Source organism: Pongo abelii, chromosome 20 (genome assembly GCF_028885655.2).
Source record: "Pongo abelii isolate AG06213 chromosome 20, NHGRI_mPonAbe1-v2.0_pri, whole genome shotgun sequence".
In the NCBI taxonomy this organism is placed as follows: domain Eukaryota; kingdom Metazoa; phylum Chordata; class Mammalia; order Primates; family Hominidae; genus Pongo; species Pongo abelii.
The window spans coordinates 44475543-44490322 of NC_072005.2; positions in this window are offsets into that span (position 1 = coordinate 44475543).

Sequence of the window (14780 nt, forward strand, 5' to 3'; positions counted from 1 at the left end):
CCGCGGTGGGCAGATGGTTTAAGTCCAGGAGCTCGTGACCAGCCTGGGCAACATGGTGAAACCTTCTCTCTACATAAAATACAAAAAATTAGCTGGGCATGGTGGCATGCAACTGTAGTCCCAGCTACTGGGGAGGCTGAGACAGAAGGATCACTTGAGCCCAAGAGGTGGAGGCTGACAAAGCGAGACCCTGTCTCAAAAACAAACAACACCCCAAAAAAATATGGCTGGGTGCCGTAGCTCACACCTGTAATCGTAGCACTTTGGGAGGCCGAGGCAGGAGAATCGCTTGAGGTCAGAGGTTCGAGACCAGCCTGGCTAACATGGCGAAACCCGGTCTCTACTTAAAATACAAAAATTAGGCTGGCGTGGTGGCAGGCGCCTGTAATCCCAGCTACTCAGAAGGCTGAGGCAGGAGAATTGCTTGAACCCAGGAGGTGGAGTTTGCAGTGAGCCGAGATTGTGCCACTGCACTCCAACCTGGGCAACAGAGTGAGACTCTGTCTCAAAAAACTAACATAAATAAAATAGGCCAGGCACGGTGGCTCACGCCTGTAACACTAGCACTTTGGGAGGCCGAGGCGGCTGGATCACGAGGTCAGGAGATCGAAACCATCCTGGCTAACACGGTGAAACCCCGTCTCTACTAAAAATACAAAAAAAAAAAAATTAGCTGGGCGTGGTGGCGGGCGCCTGTAGTCCCAGCTACTGGGGAGGCTGAGGCAAGAGAATGACGTGAACCCAGGAGGCGGAGCTTGCAGTGAGCCGAGATCGCGCCACTGTACTCCAGCCTGGGCGGCAGAGCGAGACTCCATCTCAAAAAAAAAAAATAAATAAATAAATAAAAGAAAGAAAAAATAGTAATGCTGCTGTGACCATTCCTAGTGATATCTTCTTGTGTCCAAGTGTGCGTTTTAAGGGCATGTACGTAGGAGTGGGATTGCTGGGTCATGTAACATATTTTGATATATTGGGTAGTAACAAATTCTTTTTCAATGTATCTGTACCATATATTCCCACCAGCAGTATATGAGAAGGTCTCATTCTTTTTTTTTCTTTTGAGACAAGAGTTTCAGTTTGTCCCCCAAGCTGGAGTGCAGTGATGCATACACAGCTCACTGCAGCCTCGACCTCCTGGGCTCAAGTGATCCTCCCACTTCAGCCTCCTGAGTAGCTGAGACCACAAGCACATGCCATCATGCCCTAATTTTTTTTTTTTTTTTTTTGAGATGGAGTCTCACTTTGTTGCCCAGGCTGGAGTGCAGGGGTGTGATCTCCACTCACTGCAACCTCTGCCACCCAGGTTCAAGTGATTCTCCTGCTTCAACCTCCTGAGTAGCTGGAATTACAGGCACACGCCACCATGCCAGGCTAATTTTTGTATTTTTAGTAGAGATGGGGTTTCACCATGTTGTCCAGGCTGGTCTCAACTCCTGGCCTCAAGTCATCTGCCCACCTCGGCCTCCTAAAGTGCTGGCATTACAGGCATGAGCCACAGTGCCTAGCCACTCTAATTTTTTTTTTTTTTTTTTTTTTTTTGTAGAGGCAGGGGTCTCACTATGTTGCCCAGGGTGATCTTGAACTCCTGGGCTCAAGCAATCCTCCCACCTCAGCCTCCCAAAGTGTTAGGATTATAGGTGTGAGCCATGACACCAAGCCTAGGTTTCTTCTGCTGTTCTTTTCCAAAACTTCTTAAATTTTGATACGTCTTTCTCTTTTTCCAATATAAGCACCGAGGCTCTGAATTTCCCTCTCCATTTTAATTTGGCTGCATTTTACAGAAAGGTGTTTTGGAACTTCCATTCTAATTTCTCTCAGACAGATGGCATTTTTAACTTATTTTGTTGTTGTGGATTGCTAAAATACTTGCAAGTTGGTACATTTTGCATTTTGAAAGATTTCACCAAATTACCCTCCATTAGCACTGTAACAATTTGAGTTCTCAGCATTTCTGTGTAAAAAAGGAATTTTCCCCACTATCTCAAAATACTGCACATTTTGTTTTACATTTGTCAATCTGAGGTAAAAACTGGTTTTAATTTTCATTTACTTTATGTTTACCTTATTGAATGAATCGTGTGTGTGTGTGTGAGCGTATACCATATGTGTTCACATGGGAATTGGAACAGCTAGAGAAAAAACATCCCAGGGAGAAGAAACAGCAAATGCAAAAGCCCTGAAGTCGGCTGGGCATGGTGGCTTACGCCTGTAATCCCAGCACTTTGGGAGGCCGAGGCGGGCAGATCACGAGGTCAGGAGTTCAAGACCAGCCTGGCCAACATGGTGAAACCCCGTTTCTACTAAAAATACAAAAATCAGCTGGGCATCGTGGTGGTTGCCTGTAATCCCAGCTACTCAGGAGGCTGAGGCAGGAAAATCACTTGAGACTGGAAGGCTGAGGTTACAGTGAGCCGAGATCACATGCCACTGCACTCTAGCCTGGGCAACAAGAGTGAAATTCCGTCACACACACACAAAAAAGCCCTGACATGAGAACTGAAGACCTTTGTGGCTGGGCAGAGGGAGTGACAGGGTGAGTCTGAGGGGGACAAGGTCAGAGGGGTGATGGGGGCATGTTATGTGGGGCCCGCTGAGACAGGCTGAGGATGAGGACTTTGGTCTTATTACTAAGTGAGAAAAGAACCACGAGAGGGTTAAAAACCAGAATGACAAGCTGAGCATGGTGGCTCAAGCCTGTAATCCCAGCACTCTGGGAACGTTAAGGCAGGAGGATCCCTCGAGGCCAGGAGTTTTAGATGAGCATGGCTAACATAGTGAGACACCATCTCTGCAAAAAAAAAGTAAAAGGCCAGGTACAGTGAGTGGCTCATACCTGTAATCCCAGCACTTTGTGAGGCCAAGGCGAGTGGATCGCCTGAGGTCAGGAGTTCGAGACCATCCTGGCCAACATGGTGAAACCCCATCTCTACTAAAAATACAAAAATTAGCTGGGCATGATGGTGGGTGCCTATAATCCCAGCTACTTGGGAGGCTGAGGCAGAAGAATCACTTGAACCTAGGAGGCAGAGGTTGCAGTGAGTCAAGACTGTGCCATTGCACTCCAGCCTGGGCAACAAGAGTGAAACTCCATCTCACACAAAAAAAAAAAAAGGAAAAAAATTAGCTGGGCATTGTGTAATGCCCCTAGTCCCAGGTCCTCAGGAGACTCAGGCAGGAGGATCACTTGAGCCCAGGAGTTTGAGGCTGCAGTGAGCTATGATTGCACCACTGCACTTTAGCCTGGGCAACAGAGTGATAACTTCTTTCCAAAAAACTCCACAAAAAACAAAAAACAAAAGAGTGATCAGGTCAGATTTTTTTTGGATTAAAAAATATAACATCTTTATTAAGCTATATTTCACATACCATAATATTAACTCTTTATTTATTTATTTATTTATTTGAGACACCACCTCACTTTGTTGCCCAGGCTGGAGTGCAGTGACGCGATCTCAGCTCACTGCAACCTCTGCCTCCTGGGTTCAAACGATTCTCCTGCCTCAGCCTCCCAAGTAGCTGGGATTATAGGCACCCACCACAATGCCCGGCTAATTTTTGTATTTTTAGTAGTGATGGGGTTTCTCCATGTTGGCCAGGCTGACCTCAAACTCCTGACCTCAGGTGATCCGCCCGCCTCAGCCTCCCAAAGTGCTGGGATTACAGGCATGAGCCATTGCACCCAGCCAAATATTAACTCTTTTAAAGTGTATGTATGATTGGCTGGGCTGGTGGCTCACACCTGTAATCCCAGCTATGTGGGAGGCCGAGGTGGGTGAATCACTTGAGGTCAGGAGTTTGAGACCAGCCTGGTCAACATGGCAAAATCACATCTCTACTAAAAATACAAAAATTAGCCAGACGTGGTGGCGCACGCCTGTAGTCCCAGCCACTCTGGAGGCTGAGGCACCAGAGTCACTTGAACCTGGGAGGAGGAGGATTTTTGTGTGTGTGTGTGTGTATGTTTGTGTGTGTGTATGATTGAGTGTTGAGTGTTTTTTAGTTGCTCACGTAGTCATACAACCATCATCACTGTCTGATTCTGGAATATTACCCTCAAAAGGAACTCCATACCCCTTTTTTGTTTTTCGAGACAGGGTCTTGCTGTGTCACCCAGGCTGGAGTGTAATGGCGTGATCTCGCCTCACTGCAACCTCCGCCTCCTGGTTCAAGCGATTCTCCTGCCTCAGCCTCTGGACTAGCTGGGATTACAGGCGCCCACCATCATACCCTGCTAATGTTTTGAATTTTTAGTAGAGACGGGGTTTTGCCACGTTGCCCAGGCTGGTCTCGAATTCCTGAGCTAAGGCAATCTGCCCACCTCAGACTCCCAAAGTGCTAGGATTACAGGCATGAGCCACCGCGCCCAGCCTCCATACCCTTTAGCAGTCACTCCCCTCAGCCCCTGGCAGCCACCAATTTACTTTGTGTCTCTGTGGATTTGTCTAGTCTGGACATTTCATATTGTAGCGTCCAGCCCTACGGGGCTTAGCAGGTGTTCTCCCCGTGTGTGGAGATGAGAGATTGTAATAAATAAAGACACAAGACAAAGAGATAAAGAGAAAACAGCTGGGCCCGGGAGACCACTACCATCAAGACGTGGAGACTGGTAGTGGCCCCGAACGGCTGGACGCGCTGGTATTTATTGCATACAAGACAAGGGGGGCAGGGTAAGGAGGGTGAATCCTCTAAGTGATTGATAAGGTGAAGCAAGTCACGTGATCGTAGGACGGGGGGGAGGGGGGCCCTTCCCTTTTAGGTAGCCGAAGCAGAGAGAGAAAGCAGCATACGTCAGCGTTTTCTTCTATGCACTTATAAGAAAGATCAAAGACTTTAAGACTTTCACTATTTCTTCTACTGCTATCTACTACGAACTTCAAAGAGGATCCAGGAGTACGGGAGGAACATGAAAGTGGACAAGGAGTGTGAGCATTGAAGCACAGCACCACAGGGAGGGGTTTAGGCCTCCGAATGACTGCAGGCAGGCCTGGATAATATCCAGCCTTCCACAAAAAGCTGGTGGAGCAGAGTGTTCCCTGACTCCTCCAAGGAAAGGAGACTCCCTTTCGCGGTCTGTTAAGTAATGGGCATCTTTCCAGACACTGGCATTACCGCTTGACCAAGGAGCCCTCAAGCAGCCCTTATGTGGGCGTGACAGAGGTCTCACCTCTTGCCTTCTAGGTCACTTCTCACAATGTCCCTTCAGCACCTGACCCTTTACCCGCCGGTTATTCCTAGGTTATATTAGTAATGCAACAAAGAGTAATATTAAAAGCTAATGATTAATAATGTTTATAATAATGATTGATAATTGTCCATGATCATCTCTATATCTAATTTGTATTATGACTATTCTTATTCTAACTATTTTTTTTTATTATACTGAAACAGTTTGTGCCTTCAGTCTCTTGCCTCGGCACCTAGGTAATCTTTCGCCCACATCATATATATGGAAAAATATAGTATGTAGCCTTTTGTGTCTGATTCTCTTAGCATGTTTTCAAGGTTCACCCATGTTTTTTAAATTAAATTAAATTTTTATTTTTGGGGGACGGAGTTTAGCTCTTGTCACCCAGGCTGGAGTGCAATGGTGCAATCTCAGCTCACTGCAACCTCTGCCTCCAAGGTTCAAGCGATTCTCCTGCCTCAGCCTCCCAAGTAGCTGGGACTACAGGCGCCCGCCACCATGCCCGGCTAATTTTTGTAATTTTAGTAGAGACTGGGTTTTGCCTTGTTGGCCAGGCTGGTCTCTTATCTCCTGACCTTACGATCCGCCCACCTCGGCCTCCCAAAGTGCTGAGATTACAGGCATGAGCCACTGTGCCCGACCTGCTTTCTTCTTTTTTGTTGTTAAGCCTCCTCCGGCTCCAAGCAGAAATAGCTTCAAGGTCTACTGCGCTTCAGATTGAAAACTCAGACACCCTCAGGGACCAGTGGGGAAAGCCACCCCTTAGAGGAAAGTTTCTCATTTGCATTACGCAGTCCTGACCCTTTCCCTACCTTTCCCTGCCCCCAGCTTCAATCAGGTCTAACTGATATGCAAGAAACCAGACCTTTAAAGTGTACAATTGATGAGTTTTAACTTACATATACACCTGGGAAACCATCACCACAAATCAAGATAGTGACCACAAGGTAAAAACAGTATTCATCATCCCCAGGAAGTGTTTTTGTTTTTTGTTTTTTGTTTTTTTTTTGAGATAGTCTTGCTCTGCTATCCAGGCTGAAGTCCAGTGGTGTGATTATAGCTCACTGTGGCTTACTCCCAAGTAGCTGGGACTACAGGTTCCTGCCACCCCATGGCCATTATATGTGTATATATATATATATACACTATAAATATATATAATATATATACTATATAATATATAGTGTATATATATACTATATAATATATATAGTGTATATATATACTATATAATATATACTATATTATATATGTTATATATACTATATATTATATAGTATATATATATTTTATATATATATATAGTTGGGTTTTTTTTGTTTTTTTTGTTTTTTTGGTAGAGATGGGGTCTTGCTATGTTGCCTAGGCCGATCTCAAACTCCAGGCCTCGGGCAGTCCTCCTGCCTCAGCCTCCCAAAGTGCTGGGATTACAGAAGTGAGTTACCACACCCACAGAAGTTTTCTTTTCGTTTTTGAGATGGAATTTTGCTCTGTCGCCCAGGCTGGAGTGCAGTGGCATGATCTCAGCTCACTGCAGCCTCCACCTCCTGGGTTCAAACGATTCTCCTGCCTCGGCCTCCCTAGTAGCTGGGATTACAGACATGCACTACCACGCCCAGCTAATTTTTTTTTTTGAGTTGGAGTTTTGCTCTTGTTGCCCAGGCTGGAGTGCAATGTTTTGCCCAGCTCAGCAATGGTGTGATCTTGGCTCACCGCAACCTCCATCTCCCAGGTTCAAGCGATTCTCCTGTCTCAGCCTCCTGAGTAGCTGGGATTACAGGCATGTGCCGCCACACTTGGCTAAATTTTTTTGTATTTTTAGTAGAGATGGGGTTTCTCCATGTTGATCAGGCTGGTCTTGAACTCCCGACCTCAGGTGATCCGCCTGCCTTGGCCTCCCAAAGTGCTGGGATTGCAGGCATGAACCACCACGCCCAGCTGCTAATTTTTATATTTTTAGTGGAGACAGGGTTTCAACATGTTGCCCAGGCTGGTCTTGAATTCCTGACCTCAAGTGATCCACCTGCCTTGGCCTCCCAAAGTGCTGGGATGGGTGTGAACCACCACGCCTGCAGAAGTTTTCTTGAGCCTCCTTGTAAACCTTCTGTTTTTCACTGTCCCCCGCCCAGTGTTACAGACCACAGGTTCTTGGGATCTGAATGCAACTGAAATTGACTTGAGGCCAAAAGAGTTTTCCCAGACAAGACTTCATTGGAGTTTATGCCTGGGTATGAGGGAGACAGCACAAGAGAAAGGGAGCGAATTTGCTGGCTGACTCTTGGAAAAGAGCCAGTAGGGCTTTTTTATTAGGCAAAGCTCTGGAATTGACATTAGTGGGAGGATATACAGGCTGAGCTGGGCAAAACATGTGAGGAGTAGGGCACTCATGAGGACACTTGTCTGGCTGCGATGGTTATCTTGAGTAATGGGCCACATGGTGTTCTGGCAGGTGCAACAAGGCTGTAAATCAATTGTTCAGCTTTCCTTCCGGAGTTGGGACACGCACACCCTTGGTTACTTCCTAAGGCCAGTTCCTGAAATTCTTTTTTTTCTTTTGTTTGAGACAGAGTCTTGCTCTGTCGTGCCCAGGCCGGAGTGCAGTGGTGCTATCTTGGCTCACTGCAACCTCCTTCTCCCAGGTTCAAGTGATCCTCCTGACTCAACCTCCCGAGTAGCTGGGATTACAGGCGCCTGCCACCATGCCCAGCTAATTTTTGTATTTTTAGTAGAGATGGGTTTCACCATGTTGGCCACGCTAGTCTCGAACTTCTGACCTCAAGTGAGCCACCCGCCTCGGCCTCCCAAAGTGCTGGGATTACAGGCGTGAGCCACCGCGCCTGGTCTCGCTATTGATTCTTTTTGCTTCCACGGACAACTTTTTATTTCCTATCTTCCATCTGTGAGGGCATTCAGGACTTTTGGGCCTTTGTGTGTAAAGTCAACTCTGTGGAGCTGAGACCCTAGAGAATATGGCCAGAGAGAAATGTGAGCTGTACTCCATTTGCAGCTAGCAAAACTTTCCTTTCTTTGAGCTGTCCTTGGAGTGGTTCTAGATCTTGGGAGGACGGCTGTAGATGCCCTGCATCCTTGGTTAAGTCATAACCTTGGTTAAGGCTTATAGGTTTCACTTGGGAGAGTACCTGTGGTGAAGAAGTTCAAAAGCCAGGAATACCAGCTGTTTGTCCCAGCTAAAAGCTGATAATACGGCTGGGCACTGTGGCTCATGCCTGTAATCCCAGCACTTTGGGAGGCCAAGGAGGGTGGATCACCTGAGGTCTGGAGTTCGAGACCAGCCTGACCAATATGGTGAAACTCTGTCTCTACTAAAAATACAAAAATTAGCCGGACATGGTGGTGTCTGCCTGTAGTCCCAGCTACTTGGGAGGCTGAGACAAAAGAATTGTTTGAACCTAGGAGGTGGAGGTTGCAATGAGCTGAGATTGCACCACTGCACTCCAGCCTGGGCAACAGACAGAGACTCCATCTCAAAAATAAAACAAATAAATAAAATCTGGTAATAAGAAATTTAAAAGTATTTATTTTAAAGAGCTCTATAGTTAGAAGTCAGCTTAATCAAAAGCTAATATCCAAGTTTTTTTTTTTTTGAGACTGAGTCTTGCTTGTCACCCAGGCTGGAGCGCAGTGACACGATCTCGGCTAACTGCAGCCTCTGCCTCCTGGGTTCAATGAAGCCATTCTCCTGCCTCAGCCTCCCCAGTAGCTGGGATTACAAGTGTGCACCACCACGCCCAGCTAATTTTTGTATTTTTAGTGGAGATGGGGTTTCACCATGTTGGCCAGGCTGGTTTCGAACTCCTGACCTCGTGATCCGCCTGCCTCGGCCTCCCAAAGTGCTGGGATTACAGGCATGAGCCACCACGCCCGGCCCCAAGTTATATATATATATATATATTTAAAAGGGCTTTCTGACTTTTCTCTTTGAATCTTTTTTCGTGGACTAGAACTTTTTTTTCAAAAACAAAGATACCCTGTGTGCTTGGTATGACCACTTCTTTGTTCACTTCCTCCCTTTTTCTTTTTTTCTTCTTTCTTGAGGTGGGGTCTTGCTCTGTTGCCCAGGCTGGAGTGTAGTGGTGTGATCACAGCTCTGCAGCTTTGACCTCCTGGGCTCAAGCAATCACTCCACCTTGACCTCCCAAAGTGCTGGGATTACAGACATGAGCTTCTATGCCCGGCCCATTTCCTTTATTAAAAATTATTTTTCCATGATGTGAGTGAGAGCCCAAGGAGAGACTTCTGGCATGAAGCCCAGAGCTCCACAGCAAACAGGAGCTTGAGTTTGACCCTAAGACCTCAACCAGCGATACCCCAAACAGCTGCCATTTGAGTTTCACGTCCCATTTTTTTTTTTTTTTGCCACACATTCATGCATCACCTGCCCACTGCACTGCTTAATAATTTTCTTTAAATCAACCCACTTTTCTGTTTTTAATTCAACACATTTATTTAAACAGGAGATGTCATTTCACTCCAGGAAGTGGAAAACCAGTGTCAGTTGGCACACATAGACTCTAATAGTACAAATAAATCCAATGATTCAGCAACAACAAAGAAGTGCTAAAAGCATTGGGTGAAAGGTTGTTGGGGAACAGGTTGGTCACCAGGTCTCAAGGTGACACCCACAGATGATGCAAGAATTCAAAGGCTCACGCCTATAATCCCAGCACTTTGGGAGGCCGAGGCGGGTGGATCACTTGAGGTCAGGAGTTCAAAACCAGCCTGGGCAACATGACGAAACCCCATTTCTACAAAACATACTGAAAATTAGCCGGGCATGTTGGTGGTGTGCACCTGTAGTCCTAGTACTACTAAGCTGAGGTGGGAGGATCGTGGGAGGTGGAGATTGCAGTGAGCCTAGATCACACCACTGCACTCCAGCCTGGGCGACAGAGTGAGACCCTGTCTCAAAAACAAACCGACAAACAACAAAAAATAAAACAAAAAACAAGGGGAGAAGATGGCCATCTGCAAGCCAAGGAGAGAGTCCTCAGAAGGAAGTCTATAGTGCTGACACCTCGAACTGGAACTATTGTAACCGCCCAAGGGGTTCACGTTTCCTGCTGCCTAGACAGAGCCCATACATCAAAACAGGGGAATTGCAATAGAGAAAGAGTAATTCGCTGGACGCGGTGGCTGACGCATGTAATCCCAGCACTTTGGGAGGCCAAGGCGGGCGGATCGTGAGGTCAGGAGATCGAGACCATTCTGGCTAACATGGTGAAACCCCGTCTCTACTAAAAACACAAAAAATTAGCCTGGCGTGGCGGCACGCGCCTGTAGTCCCAGCTACTTGGGATGCTGAGGCAGGAGAATGGCGTGAACCCGGGAGGCGGAGCTTGCAGTGATGCAATGAGCTGAGGTCACGCCAGTGCACTAAAAAAAAAAAAAAAAGTAATTCACGCAGAGGAGCCAGAGCCCGCTGTGCGGGAGACCGGAGTTGTATTATTACTCAAATTAGTCTCCCTGAGCATTCTAGGATCAGAGCTTTTAACAACAACTCGGTGGGTGGGGGGAAGCTAGTGAGCCAGGAGTGCTGATTGCTCAGGAATGAAATCATAGGGAGTCGAAGCTGTCTTCTTGAGCTGAGTCAGTTCCTGTATAGGGGGCCACAAGATGAGAAGAGCCAGTTTATTGATCTGGTGGTGCCCACTGATCCATCAAGTGCACGGTCTGCAAAATATTCCAAGCACTGATCTTAGGAGCAGTTTAGGGAGGGTCAGAATCTTGTAGCCTCCAGCTGCATGACTCCTAAACCATAATTTCTAATCTTATGACTAATGTTAGTCCTACAAAGGCAATCTAGTTCTCAGACAAGAAGGAGGTCTGCTGTTGGGCGCAGTGGCTCACGTCTGTAATCCCAGCACTTTGGGAGGCCGAGGCGGGCTGATCACAAGGTCAAGAGATCGAGATCATCCTGGCCAACATGGTGAAACCTTGTCTCTACTAAAAATACAAAAATTAGCCAGGTGTGGTGGCACATACCTGTAGTCCCAGCTACTCAGGAGGCTGAGGCAGGAGAATTGCTTGAACCCGGGAGGCGGAGGTTGCAGTGAGCCGAGATTGCGCCACTGCACTCCAGCTTGGGCGACAGAGCCAGACTCTGTCTCACAAAAAAAAAAAAAAGAGGGAGGTCTGCTTTGAGAAAGGGCTGTTTTCAACTTTGATTAAACTATAAACTGTTTCTCTCAAAGTTAGTTCAGCCTACATCTAGGAATGAACAAGGACAGCTTGGAGATTAGAAGCAGTTACGTTAGATCTCTTTCACTGTCTCAGTCATAATTTTGCAAACACAGTTTCACTGTGAGGAAATAAATTTCTGTTGTTTAAGCCACGCAGTCTGTTATCTTTTCTTTTTTTCTTTTTTGAGACAGAGTCTTGCTCTGTCACCCAGACTGGAGTGCAGTGGCACAATCTCAGCTCACTGCAACCTCCACCTCCCAGGTTCAAGCGATTCTCCTACCCCAGCCTCCTGAGTAGCTGGGATAACGGGCGTGCGTCACCATGCCTCAGCCTCCCAAGTAGCTGGGATTACAGGCACGTCACCATGCCCAGCTAATTTTTTTTTTTTTTTTTAGTAGAGACGGGGTTTCACCATGTTGGCCAGGCTGGTCTCGAACTCCTGACCTCGTGACCCGCCCGCCTCAGCCTCCCAAAGTGTTGGGATTACAAGCGTGAGCCACTGCACCCGGCCATCTGTGGTCTTTTTGATGGCAGCCCTAGCCGACTAGCCTATCTCCTTAGCTCAGTGGTCAAAGTTAGCATTACCAGTCAGGGCCCCTGATGGGATTCAGGTACCGAGAAGGACACAGCGTCCCTGTGGAGTATTCTTCCCCACAGCTGCAAGACCAGATTTTAATCATGAGGAAGCAGCAGACAAGGCCAGAAACTGGGACTGTCCACAGGACAACTGGCCAGGGCTCTTCAAACAGCCAGGGTCAGTCCAGCTGCTACACATGCGAAGTAAGGGGAAAAAAAGCCAACGTCAGGAGCCTCTCTGAACCTATTGTGGTTTGGAGGCTGTCCAGTTTATTTACAAATTGAAAAAAAGTTATATATATATAAATTATTATGTTATATTATTGTTTTATAATATTTATATTATTTTATAAATCAACATAGTTATGATTATAAATTAAATATTTTAATTTTTATATAAATTATTTTTTATTTTTGTAAATAATATATAAATCTATCTACATATAGATATATCTATATGTATAGATACAGATATAGATATCTAGATATATCTATACGTATAGATACAGATATAGATATCTAGATATATCTATACGTATAGATACAGATATAGATATATCTAGATATATCTATACGTATAGATATAGATATATCTAGATATATCGATATATATGATATATATGTATATATGATATATATACGTATAGATATGTCTATACGTATAGATATATCTATAGATATACGTATATACATATAGATATATCTATAGATATCTCAAACGTCAGGCCAGGCATGTGCCACTGTGCTCAGCTTGTTATATATATAAAAATTATTATGTTATATATATATTATGTTATATATATTATGTTTTATATATAATGTATATAACATATGTATATATGTATATAAATATATATTATGTTATATATGTTATATATAAAAATTATGTTATATTATTTTATAATATTTATATCATTATTTTATAAATCAATATAGTTATAATGATTATAAATTAAATATTTTAATTTTTATATAAATTATTTTTTATTTTTGTAAATAATATATAAATCTATCTATATATAGATATATCTATATATAGATAAAGATATAGATATATAGATATATCTGTATGTACAGATATAGATAGATAGATCTATCTGTACGTACAGATATAGATAGATAGATCTATCTGTACGTACAGATATAGATAGATAGATCTATCTGTACGTACAGATATAGATAGATAGATCTATCTGTATGTACAGATATAGATAGATAGATCTATACGTACAGATATAGATATATAGATAGATCTGTACGTACAGATATAGATATATAGGTAGATCTGTACGTACAGATATAGATATATAGGTAGATCTGTACGTACAGATATAGATATATAGGTAGATCTGTACGTACAGATATAGATATATAGGTAGATCTGTACGTACAGATATAGATATATAGGTAGATCTGTACGTACAGATATAGATATATAGGTAGATCTGTACGTACAGATATAGATATATAGGTAGATCTGTACGTACAGATATAGATATATAGGTAGATCTGTACGTACAGATATAGATATATAGGTAGATCTGTACGTACAGATATAGATATATAGGTAGATCTGTACGTACAGATATAGATATATAGGTAGATCTGTACGTACAGATATATAGGTAGATCTGTACGTACAGATATAGATATATGTAGATAGATCTGTATGTATAGATATATCTATACCTGTATCTATATGTATAGATACAGATATAGATATATGTAGATAGATCTATATGTATAGATATAGATATATATATACATATATATAGATATACGTATATATGTATAGATATATCTCTAGATATCTCAAACGTCAGGCCAGGCATGTGCCACTGTGCTCAGCTTGAATTTTGTATCTTTTTATTGTATTTTATTCTATTTTTTTGAGACAGGGTCTTGCTCTGTCACCCAGGCTGGAGTGCAGTGGCATGAACACAGCTCATTGCAGCCTCAACCTCCACCTCTTAGGCTCAAGGGATCCTTCTGTCTCCGCCTCTTGAGTAGTTGGGACCACAGGTGCTCACCACCATGCCTGGCTATTTTTTTTTATTTTTGTAGAAACAAGGTCTTGCCATTTTATCCAGGCTGGTCTTGAACTCCTGGGTTCAAGAGATGCTCCCACTATAGCCGCTCAAAGTGCTGAGATGATAGGCGAGAGCCACCGCACACAGGCACACAGCCTGGATTAGATTGGATTTTATTTTTTATTTATTTATTTCTTGGATTAGATTTTAGATTGGGAAAAAACACAACAGCTATTTTGGGGAAACAATTGGAGATATCAGACTTTGGAGCATATATCAGATAACATGACTGAAACAATGTTAAAAAGACATACATACATATAACCTAAGCCTATAAAATTCATTGACAAGGCCAGGCACGGTGGCTCACACCTGTAATCCTTGCACTATGGGAGGCCGAGGCGGGTGGATCACCTGAGGTCAGGAGTTCGAAATTAGCCTGGCCAACGAGATGAAACCCTGTCTCTACTAAAAATTCAAAAAATTAGCTGGGCATGGTGGCGGGTGACAGAGCAAAACTTGGTCTCAAAAACAAAAAAACAAAAAACAAAAAAACAGGTATCAACAGGTATCTTTTGGGGATCTGTTTTCCAGCCTACTATAGAAACTTTGTTCATTGATTCATCCAGCAGGTTTGTTGTTGTTGTTTTGTTGGTTTTTTTTTTTTTGAGATGGAGTCTTGCTCTGTCGCCCAGGCTGGAGTGCAGTGGCGCGATCTCTGCTCACTGCAAGCTCTACCTCCTAGGTTCATGCCATTCTCCTGCCTCAGCCTCCGGAGTAGCTAGGAC